At 44.4% G+C, this 12,142-nt stretch overlaps 1 long non-coding RNA gene across 1 annotated transcript in view; it reads left to right on the top strand.

The window, feature by feature from the left end:
- LOC119394534 (uncharacterized) overlaps positions 1–12,142 on the top strand; it is a 45,608-nt gene that overhangs the window by 18,436 nt on the left and 15,030 nt on the right. The window contains exon 2 of the long non-coding RNA XR_005184171.2: positions 10,307–10,575. This is a non-coding gene — a long non-coding RNA (uncharacterized LOC119394534). The remainder of the gene's footprint in view (positions 1–10,306; positions 10,576–12,142) is intronic.

Here is a 12,142-nt window from a genome sequence, read left to right as displayed (position 1 = left end):
GCGGGGGCTTCAGCCTTTGTACCCCCCCCCTCCTATTAGGTACTTGAATCCACCCCTGAGCCATAGATAGGGCACTTCTCTTATAGTGCAGCGGCTGCGTTTCCTGAAGGAGCGAGCTGCTAGCTATATCATATAAAATTCCTCTTTGGTTTGCTATCGGATTTACTATTTTGCTTTTGCAGTGAAACTGATCTTTTTTTCTAACGGGTTATGCGTTTGTGGAGAGCAAATGGTTCGGTTGGGCAACATGATAGCAAAGGCGGTGCATTGCTCTGGGCAACGCGCGAGGATTTGACAAAAACCCGCCGAGCAGCAGAACAAGCGCAATTCCACAGTGCATTAAACCCGCATTTGTTTCGTCTTTACATGTGACACTCTGGCAAGGCATCTAACTGTGATTGCTGCATCTCAGGGCCAACAAAATTGATTTTTTTTTTCACGAAAAAATGAAAGTTTTTTCATGTTGCCATTATAGTCGAGCATTCTTGTGGCATTTTCAGTTTAAGATTAATCCTTCAGTAACTATGCCTTGCATAGTTACTGAATTCAGTTTAACGAAGTTTCGATATAACGAAGTGAGTTGCCGCTTTTACCAACTTCGCTATATTGAGGTTTATCTGTTCTATGTACTATTCAAATGGGATTAAGTCGTTTTCATTTTCTAACATGCGTATTAGAGAGTGACATCACCGAGCGATATGGTCTCTACCCATCTTGACTAAAACAAAGTTCTGTTTCGCTCAGGGAATTTCAGCAAAAACACTCAGGGAAAACCTGGAAAACTCAGGGAATTTAGAAATGTCAACTCGGTAGACACCCTGGTAGTTTTTGCTTACATAGGCAGTCCAATTATTTTTTTGACAACGCAATGGACGGACTGCTGACACGTGTCACCCGCCCTGTGAAGTTCAAGAGCCTCCCCTTTCTCTTTGTTGCCCTGCCATTGCATCACACAAGTAGCGTCATATGCCGGAATATAACCTTCGAACTTTTTGCTGTGCACCACCAATAAACCACCACCTGCTAATGGTGTAACAGCCGTACGGTGCTCTCCGAGCCGTTCATTGAGGCATCTACCCGTCTGGCTATATACACCAGTGTTGCGGAATGGGCACCTCCACTTCATTCCAATTCCATTCCAGGGAATTAGAACTTGCCGCAGTTCCATTCCTTTCAATTCCTCGGAATGAAAAAAAAACTTAGCCCATTCCCACTCCGGAATGGCCGGGCAGTTGAATTCCATTCCTGTAATTGCTCAACGTCGGTAGGCATCTTGATAGTTTATCGAGTTGAACGCCCCATAAAGCTGATGTCATCAGATGCACTAAGAACTGCAAAAGTACGCAAAACACGTTACCAAGGTCGAGGGATAGTAGCTTGGTGACGTATCTCGTGCAGTACAACCACCCTTCTAATTCCCACAGGGGCAGTTATCCCGTACCTATAGTATTTGCATGGTCAGCATGTTTGAACGAATGGTGATGTTTTGATATTGTTTAAACTAAATGTGTTAATGCTAAAAGACGACATAGCGTATTTTTATGCGACGAAAGTATAGTGTTCAAGAAGACTAAGCAGTTTTGCCACGCGTCTGGAGTCCAGACGCGTGGCAAAACTGCTAGTCTTCTTGAACACAGACCTTCGCCGACAGAGTTCGGGTCAAGGCGCCCATTTGTCTAGATAGGGGGGACATCATTGCAAAAGGGTGGGGGAGCGGAGGGTATGAGGTAAGACGCCGCCGTAGTCCGCGCGACGGATGCCAACGGCTTAGAGCCGCGGTTACGCGACGGATAGAGACAAACTTCGGAGAAACACAGTATCTTGAAGGACAGAATTGTAGTAGGCGCGTTGCTTATAAATGTACCGTGCTTGTATCAGCCAAGCCATTTAAAAAATCCTGCTTTATTGTTAAATTCGAGGCTCTGACTTACTAATGTTTGAAGTTTGAAAAACAGCGCGTGGGGACGAAAACGTGCTCTATTTTCGGAAAAAGACGATATTACATTCCCATTCCATTCCGCGCAAAAGACGCTTAATTTCATTCAGATTCCATTCCTCCCAGCGTTGTCCCCATTCAATTCCCATTCCATTCCGGGGTGGTGAAAATGTGGAATGATTCCAGAGTCATTCCAATTCCGGAGTGGCAACTCCGCAACACTGATATACACTTTGCTGCCGGCAACTGGAATGGAGTACACGACTCCGGTTCTGCTAGCTGTGAACTTCGATTCGTGTTTCTTAGAACACCATTGCAATCCAAGTTCACAGCTTGCACGTACGCACGCACGCACGCGCACACACACGCGCGCGCGCGCGCACACACACACACACACACACACACACACACACACACACACACACACACACACACACACACACACACACAACACACACACCATATATGGCTGTACATCACTAGCAGGTGGGGTATTGCGATGCACTGTAAAAAGTGCGAAGGTGTATCCCGGCTTATGACGCTACTTGTTGATGCAATGGGAGAGCAACAAAGAAAAGGGAGGCTCTTGAACTTCACAGGGCGGGTGACACGTTTGTCAGCACTCCGTCCATTGCATTGTTAAAAAAAAAAAAAAAACAGAACTGGACTGCCTACGTAAACAAAAACTACCTGTGAGGGGTGGTACAGATAGCGGCGGTGAAATTCTTTTGAGAAATTTATCTGTGACGTGGCACCTGCGTGTGTGCAATAAAATGTATATACGTGTCCTTTATGTCCATTAAAAAGCAGTTAAAGTTTAGCGGTTGTCCTGTGTCGTTCTGTGTGGTCTTTGTGTGTGTTGGCTTGTATTATGGAAGCATTCAGTCAGTACGAACTAGTCCCGCTAAATTCATTAACCGAGATGGAGAAATGTTTTCTGTACTGATGATGCTTAAATCAACGTCCTTCAAACACAACATGAAGCGCCAATTAAGTTCGTTGCTGATCTCCTAACTGCTTGTTTAGTCTATTTTATCATGGCGCGAGTGATGGCGTAGCCAGAGGAGTGCCCCCCCCCTCATCCGAAATTTGTCAGGTTTGCATGTGTATAGATGTCTTTTTTTAAATACGGGTTTTTAATAAAAATGCCATGGCAGCCAGGCACATGCCGTCTTCGCACACGAAGTCTACGTCGAGACGAAAATACTTTACCACGCGTAATGTCGTATTGAAATACTAATTAACAAAAACTCGTTAATTCACATCTTAATTATTAACTTCATGGCAGCTGTTTTTATGGAAAATTTGTATAAGACGTGCCAATTTATGACGCACCCATTTTTTAGAAATCCCCCAAAACACGCGCAATTTGTGATATTCTTAATCGAAATTCAAGGCTCCCATCGAGGCGATAGTGAAACTTAGCGCGCCGGGCGTGTAGGAAATGCCGCCGCTGTGTTACGTCAGACAGGAACTTCACGTGACGAACTTTGAAAAAAAAAAAAAGGCGCGTAGCACCAGAATCTGGACAGAAAAAACCGCTCATTTTGCCATGGGTCCCGCGCACGGCTCTTTCGCTCGAAGAACGGTTGATAAACGCTGCCAATACCGCTGCGCATGAGTGCAGGATATAGCATGGTTTTATTTCATATTTCGCTGGCTTTCTTTAAACGCCGGTAAAAAGTCACCACGCAGCCCGTACGTTGCCACGTACAAAAAATTGGATCTGACCTCTACATGTTAACGAAAAACACTTTCCCTAAAGTTAATGTTAAAAATATTGCATAATCGATCTGAGTTCATTAACCAACTAAGCGCAACTAAGGCAAACCGTATGTCGTGTTATGGTTCGTGTTATGTGAAACACGCTGTATATTTTCCCGTAAGATAGCGGCATATTATCCATTTCAGTCACGAATTATGATGCTACAAATGCATCAAATTTCCATGGCATGATTTCAAGGCACTCAGTATTACATTCCTTCATTTTCCTTCAATTACAACACATCCCTTCAATTACACGCTAATTATAATAATCATTATTATAATTAGCATGTGATTAAATATTTATTCTGCAATCAGTCAGCTTCAATCCTTGCATAAAAAGAATCAACTATTAGGCCCAAAATGCATGCAGAGTTGTTTTGTGGTTGTATGCTTTTCGAGCGAAGAAAAAAAAATACTCTTGACGTTGGTCCTGGAACGTCGGATGTCGAACGATCGTCGAACATGGTAGTGTCTGTAGCAAAGTGATCATCTGCAGCAATATACAGCATAATGAAGTTGTCCACTCAGGAAGCCTCACGAATGTGCACACGAAGTTTCAGATCATTTGAAGAAACACGCGGTGCGTGATGCGACTTCGAAGTGATGTGTACAATTGTACGCACCGTGATTAAAGGGTTATAAGCAGCGCACACATCACATGATTGACAGAACACGCATTAGTTGACGACTGGCCTGACGTAGACCTCTTTTACTCCATGCACGAGCTTACGATAATTATATCCGTTAAACAGTGCATAACCGAATATAGCGATGAACTTGCGTTCAGGAACAAGTGTGGTGTACCTGCGGAGGCCTTCTCGGAACTCCTCTGTTTGTATCCAAAAGCAGCTTTTGTTACATCGGAATGTGTGTTCCATCATCCATGTGTTGAAAATAGGGCATGTGCATGGTTCGAAGACCATCCATAATATATCTGGGATTAAACGTCCCAAAACCACGATTTCATAATATGAGAAAATATCTGAGACCATTCGATTAAGCTATCCGCTTGCCCTGTTATTGTGCTGTTTCTTAATTTGATGGATGTGGGGGGGCTAAACGCATGCTATAGTATTTGGACACGTAAATTTGTAAACGCTTTAGACTTCATATATATTATAATAATTCTTGAGGAATTAACATACCAAATTTACCGCGATATGATTATGAGAGACGCCGTAGTGGAGGGCTCAGGAAATTTCGACCACCTGGGGTTCGTAAACGGGCACCTAAATCTAAGTACACGGGCCTCAAACATTTTCGCCTCCATCGAAAATGCAGCCGCCGCGGCCGGGATTCGATCCCGCGCGACCTTCAGTTCAGTAGTCGAGTGCCACAACCAATAGACCACCGTGGCGGGGCTGTATATATATCAGGTGTCCCAGCTATTTTTAGACGAGGCTTAAAAAATATGTTAGAGGCAGGCGAGTGAAATCAGTTGCAAATTGCTGACAGCCACCTTGCGCACTAGAGACAATTTTTGTTTTTTAATTACTTAACTTGTTAATTAGGGTTATTTAACTAAATTGCTAAATATTGACCCTAGGCAAAAAATGCGACTTGCAAAGTTCGAGAGCGTCTTCACAAACCCCCACTGCATTATTTGCGATATACCATTGTTTCCAAGCTTCAAAGAAAGCCCGCGAAGTACAAAAAAAAAAAAACGTGACTGGCGCATTCCAGAACGACTTCTTTTGGGCGAGTTGGTGCTTACATTGCTTACGTAGGTAACACTTGACTGTGGCGCAAAATACATTTCGTGAATAAACGGCATAGAGAGAAGAAAGTGAGGAACGACTATAGCGCGTTCGCGTGCAGCGAAGGTGCTGCTCTCAGCCGTGGTTTGAGCGAACGAAATTAGCTGCGGCCGTGACACGCCGACTTCGTTGAAGCGGTAGGCCGATAAGTTGGCGGTGGTTTCTTGGCTCGCGTCAGCCAGTTGGCACACGTGATGGTGCAAGTTGTAGCGAGCGCAGGCCAAGAAACCATCGCTAACTTATCGGCCTACCGCTGCAACGGAGCCGTCGAGTCGCGACCGCAGCTGATTTCGTTCGCTCAAACCACGACTGAGAGCAGCACGTTCGCTTCACGCGAATGCGCTCGTCACGTGGTTCTTTCTGTATTTCGCGGGCTTTCTTTGCAGCTCGGAAAAAAATGCTATACGTAAGACTTTCGTTATCGCAAATAATGCAATGGAGGTTTCTGAAGACGCTCTCGAACTTTGCAAGTCGCATTTCTTACCTAAAGTCAATATTTAGCTATTTAGTTAAATAATCCTAATTAACAAATTATTAATTACAAAAAAATGTCTGTAGTTCGCAAGGTGACTGTCAGCAATTTGCAACTGATTTCACTCGCCTGCCTCAAATATTGTACTTTTTAACTCTTGGCTAGTAGCCGCGGTGTATATATATATGAGAACTAACAGACCAATGCCAAGGAAAGTATAGGGGATGTTGTTTGTAGTAATTAGGGTATAAATGTGAAGGAAGTAAAGTGGTCGAAAAGTCCCTGCCGGCGGCAACTTATCTTTTGGTCCACTTCACTTTCTTCACATTTGTATCCTAATTTTTACAAGTAACATCCCCGATACATTCCTTGGCATTATTGTCTGTTGGTTCTCATTAATATTGTGTCTAAGAAAGAAAAACGAGCCCTTAAAAGTCATCTTCTTTCCTTCACTCATAGCGATCGAGGGTCTCGTTCTGGCAGAATTGATGCCTTCATGTAGTATGCGAGGGATTATTGGTCAGCTGCCAGCCCATATAAAAAAAAAATCACGTGCTATGTGACGCCAACAGGTAGAAAAGGAGTGTTCCGCACTCGCCGCCGTGGCTGCGATCGGCGCTGACTAACACTCCTAGGTTTAAATGCACATCCCAACAAAGAAAAACGAGCCCTTAAAAGTAATTTTCTTTCCTTTTTATATCTATATATATATATATATATATAAAGATGTTTCGTTACGTTGACGATTTTCTCATCATCGAGCTATTATTGCACTTCCCGCCTTAGATAATGCCTTTGGTTTCCTTTTCAACTCAGAATTATATATCAATGGTTCCTTTCGTTTTTATATTTATGTTTGAGCCGGAACATACCTGTTGAGCGTGAACATCCTGAGGGTGTTGGTGCTTCTTTCCGCGTTCGAACCAATCGCTGCTGCGCTTTTTCTCTTATTTGTCCCAGGCATTCTGCGATAAAATTCTGCCCTGACCTTTCGGGAACGATTACCTCGGCCAAAGAACGTTGGCTTCCCAGTTTCATCTTTATCATCCGTTTTATTTAGGTTGCTCAAATCAATGAATGTCACTAATCCCGCTGATGGGGATGGCAATCGCCGGGCAGATTCCAAGGGCGGACGTATTGGCCCCCCGAAAAGCACCACGAAAGCGCGAACAATTTAGAGTTGGTCCTTTTAGAACGCCGGTTGTGGTCCAAAGACGAGTCAGAGCCAAGAGTTGCTAACACAAACAAAATATATTCTCAGTTAAGGCAGTACAAGCATCACATAAACATGCACACTCGGCTGGTACCAGTTACAACTTCACAATATAACTCAGATGGTGTTAACACAGCGGGAACTGAACGAACAGCTAGATCACGCGCTACAATTTCTCATGCATTACAACCTATTCAAGAACAGTTAAAGCCCTGAATATTCAACAACGCATCCAGTCTACAATTCTTGGACGTAACTTGAATGCTTCATTCCAGGAAACACTCCCGCAAACTCGAGCGCTGATCGTCGTAGTTCCTTCCGTCGACGGTGTTTCTCTTCCAGGAAACACTCACGTAACTTGTCGCTGCTCACACGGCGTCGTCATCCTATTCTTCCAGATCGACGACCGATTGACCGCACAACATCATAAGCAGATCTCCTTTGGCTGGCGGAGCCACACTCAACATAACTTCACCATCTCCGGACCGACTGACTTTTATTTCCTCTCCCCCCGGGTTCTAGAAGCGTCGGGAGTGTTCTTTGGCGTGCAGCACAGCCAAAGCTAGAGAAAGATGCGGGACTCTTCTCGTCGGTTCTGTTCGCAGAGGCGTCACTCGGCGTCGCAACATGCTTTCCTTCGTAATCTTTCGAGACTTTGCCAGGCGTTTGATCTGACTGTCTGCGGCTGTTTCGAGTGGGTGAGGAGGAGCGCGTCGGCGCGCCGCGCGTCTTTTGATACTTGTTTTTCGTTGCGCGCGCTTATTGAGCGAGTGGCTGGCGCCGTGCTTTCCCGCTGCCGTCTGAAAGCGGTCGCGCGCGCGCTTTATTGACGCGCTCGTTTGTGACAATGAAGCTGTCCACTTCCTGGTCGCAAGCCCCATCATTAGGCCTAAAGTCCGAACCACATGCAGAGCTTTCACCGGCGTTTTCTGGCGTTTCGTTCCGCGGCGTCACTCGGTGTCTACGCTACCGGTGACGGCGACCGAAACGTTAACCTCAGGACGTCCCAGACATCGGCAGCGTCGGGCTATGTCTGGTCTCGCTGCCAGAAGCACTTCGATGAACGGAAAAGCAATCAGCGCGCAGGAAGCAGTTACCGCTTACGTCATGGTGTCGTCGCTGCTACCAAAATGGGTGCCGCCCGCCTCGGATCTCTTAAGTCGTTGTGCACTGTTTGACTTGCACGTTCTCAACTGACGCTTGTATTTGCCTTAGCTTTGTACCTAAAACCTCTCTCAGCAGCACTCGTGTCCATTTGAACTGTCTCCGAGAGCCATACTCAAGTTTGTCGCTAGGCTTAGCAGGAGTGGCTGCATGGGCCATATGCATGGCATCAAAGATGGGTGGCCATGGGTGCTACTGCAATCTCAGAGGCCACACATTACGAGTTCGCGGGTTCTTTTCACTCTCCATAGCTGGTGCCAACGAGCAAACAGATAAAAGAAAAGACATTCCGCTGGCAGCTGTGTTTAATTCTTTGCAATACCTTGAATTTTTCCATACTACAAAGTTACAAATAAGGCATGAAAGCTATAATCGGGAATACCTCTCATTGCTCTTTTGACGGAGATTACTCACTGCTTCAAGAAGTTTCAGTTTTTTTTTGTCTGGTCACATTCTGCGATGCCGGGCTGGCGCTGGTCTGCACGCTTCTCATGTGGCTGATCACTCACTCTGTTGGCATTTGTGCATGGGTGCAACAGCAGTTTGATACAATTCTGTATTTATGCACCAAGCTGAGCCAAAACCGTGATATTTGTTGAAATTGTGCCACGCTGCGCCACAATGCCCGACCAGCCTCAAAATTTACTCAGTTGCACTAATTCTAGTGGGAAATGGAAGTCGCGTTGGCCACCTGCAGTTTGGACGTCATCAGCCATGTCATCATCCAATTCAATCTATACTCTAACCCTAACCCCACTGCGGAAGAAAAGAAATAAAAGAAGTCACAGTTTCACCGCAATGGCGAAGCAATGAATGCAGTAGCAATAAGTTGTAATGTTACCGCCCTCCCAAACTAAAAAAAAAAATATGAACCAACTACAGGCCAAACCAAAATTTTATTGCAGCATATATATAATCCAACAAATCCTCTGCGTGAACGGAACAGCTGCCGGTACTCGAGATGGCTTCAAGTTGTCGCACATCTTCGAGTTGTATGCTGCAGATCACTTCCCTCTGCCGCTTTGTCTAACACACTTTTGTCGGGACAATAATGTATTGGAAGATGAGAAGTATAGACGGGAGTAAGTGGTTGTGCACTTTCGATCGTATATGTGTAGCAGCAGCAAAGTAAGAGCTAGGTCGCCCTCTTTGGACAAAAAAAGCACAGACCATACTGCTTTGCACTCACCTTAAAAAACCTTCTGTAGATCCTGTGCAGTTCTCTGCGGCTGAGCATGAGGCCTCAAGTTCTATATCTGTTGAGATGTATTACAAATATGCTTTACAAGCACATTTCAAACAAGCCACTAGTACTCTGGACACTACATTGCTTCTTGTTTAAAAAAAAGTAAACTTTACCTGACGACATCTGCTGAGTGTAGGCTTGTGCGTATATTTGAATTCGCTTAGAAACAAATTTAAACTATTCTAAGTTTCAAAGTATTCGCAATGAACGAATATACATATATAAACTGCATGTAACCCCCTGTAAAGGTGGTTTCACTGCAGTGGAGGCTTGTTATACCGTGAATACACCTGTTCAGGGGAAATCCGCACTGCCACGCAGCCCAACTTCAGGGTTAAATGAACAAATTACCCTCACATCGATTCATCATTTTTTAAGTTTAAACGCTCGTTATACTGGCTTATGTGCTTCATTATAGCAAATTTTAAAACGTAACATATTTTACAGGTTATCGCTTGCATTCTGCCAAAAGTGAAATCCTGCTACTATTCACTTCCCTTTGAACCAAAAAGAATTACGTTTGCACATGCCTTGCTTCAATTAAAAAAAAAAAAAAAAACATTGGGCAGATTAGTTGGGTCATGGCAAATATGTTCATTTTTCTTTTTAATATACGATATATACTATTCAAATTCCGTTCGAAGTTATTCGACCAAATCACTATCCGCTTCGAACCTAAAATTTACTATTTGCACAAGCCTAGCTTAGTGTATCAAATGCGTCATTTAAACAGCCTCTTTTGAATTCCTAGATTTTATTTGGACGAAGAAGCAAACTCCAAGCCTACAACACTTGCCTAAAGGGACAGCCATCCTGGAGTGGTTGACCAGCTAAATGTCAACCTGACTGGAGGCTTCTCTTCCTTGAAACTGACATGGCGTGATGATGGACAACACACGTGCTACCGGTCTCAGTGAAGATCGGCAATCCTGGCGGCTGTATGAAGTGCTTCCCATCACTTGATGGCAGCTATGTAGAGCATCACATACATTTTCCAAGCAGCTTCTCTACAATGGAGAGGTTGGTGGCCTTCCTTTTTCTTTTTTTGTGTGGCTATAACATGTTTCACTTCTTCCTTTAGCCCTGAAACACTCATGTCGACAGACTTGCACCAGAACAAGGCAAGGTTATTTGGTGCATATTTAAATTTAGTCTGGTAATACTGCTTTGACTGAGAAAGAAAATATGCTGTGCTGTGCTGTTATCACACGTACTTGTCATAGAGCATGCATATATAGGGCATAGCAAGTGACATGAACTTAAACAAATTAGAAGTTCTAGAGAAAAAAATGCTGCTTGTGTTTGAAAACTATTTCAGTGGCCCAAGGAAGATGTATAGCGAGCCACTGTTTATAAAACATTGAATTTTCAAAGTGAAACGAGTTTACAAACACGAAATACTACTTCACATTCACCAAAAAAAGCTTCACTTTTTTCAGGTACTGAAACCACGCAGAAATATGCACTGCATAGACAGACTTCAGGTACTTGCCATGAGAACAGGGTTTGGTAGACATATATATCATGCCTCTGCTTCTAAATTGCGTTCTTGATAAAATGAGCTTCTACCTCTCATTAACAAAATCAGATTCCACTACTGCGAAAAACTGCACCAAAGCATGCAAAATTGGATTTACTACGCCATCCTGATAACATCCACGGAAATTGCGCCAAACTGCGCCAAACTGCGCCAGAGGCTTGGGTTTGGGGGAGTCTGTCACCGGCAATAGCACTGCCGGCGCGTCAAAACATGTGCATGCAGCTTTATCATGGGGCTGTCAGAGTTACAACCACGGGCCAAGAATTATTCTGCTGAATAAACAGCGCTCGTGCGTGCTAACGGAGTAAGCCACAATGCCATGTATGGTGCCGACAGAGCTTCTGTTGTGCAAGTAGACTCGATGGCAAAACACCTTCTCTGCAGAGCCTCTTTACGTCTAATCCAATCGGTAGCGTGAAAGTGCAGCAGTGATTCATCAGCGGACGACGTCTGTTCCAGAAACGCTGCTGGTAGCTCACCTCAAGCGTCCCACGGCACATAATTAAAGCAGTGTTCCGCTCAAATGTCTCCCCTATGTTTCCGGACATTGCGGAATGAAATCTGGGAATGCTTGCAATACATATATGGAACAATCTTGAATTTTCCATGCTTTGCGTCCATGCAAGATCATCCAGAAGAGCTTACTCATAGTTCTTTCCACCAGCACATCTGGGTTTGTAATCGCTTTTGCGGTAAATACCCCCTGACAGGTTCTGCCCTTTCGAGCTCGTGAGTGCTAGAGTCCCAATTTGAATTTCTTGCATGCTTCTTTAAAAATGTCATCTCATTAATAAAAGCATGCCTCCTGGTCAGAGCAGCCGTAATTCGGTTTTCTGTCAGTAGCGGGCCCGTCGCTGATGGCCCTGGCGTCGGTAGGCCCACTGTGAAGCGGCTACGCCATGTTACTCGTCCCCCCCTCGCTTTCCAGGGTCAATAGCTGATGGTTATAACCAATAAATTATAGTTTGCGCAGCAGTCAATGCGATACAAAGAAATTGAATTGTTATATACGAACTAAGGCTAGCAGCTAACTCTTTTGGATCTGAT

Source organism: Rhipicephalus sanguineus, chromosome 1 (genome assembly GCF_013339695.2).
Source record: "Rhipicephalus sanguineus isolate Rsan-2018 chromosome 1, BIME_Rsan_1.4, whole genome shotgun sequence".
Classification (NCBI taxonomy): domain Eukaryota; kingdom Metazoa; phylum Arthropoda; class Arachnida; order Ixodida; family Ixodidae; genus Rhipicephalus; species Rhipicephalus sanguineus.
This window is presented reverse-complemented; position numbering and strand designations above follow the sequence as displayed.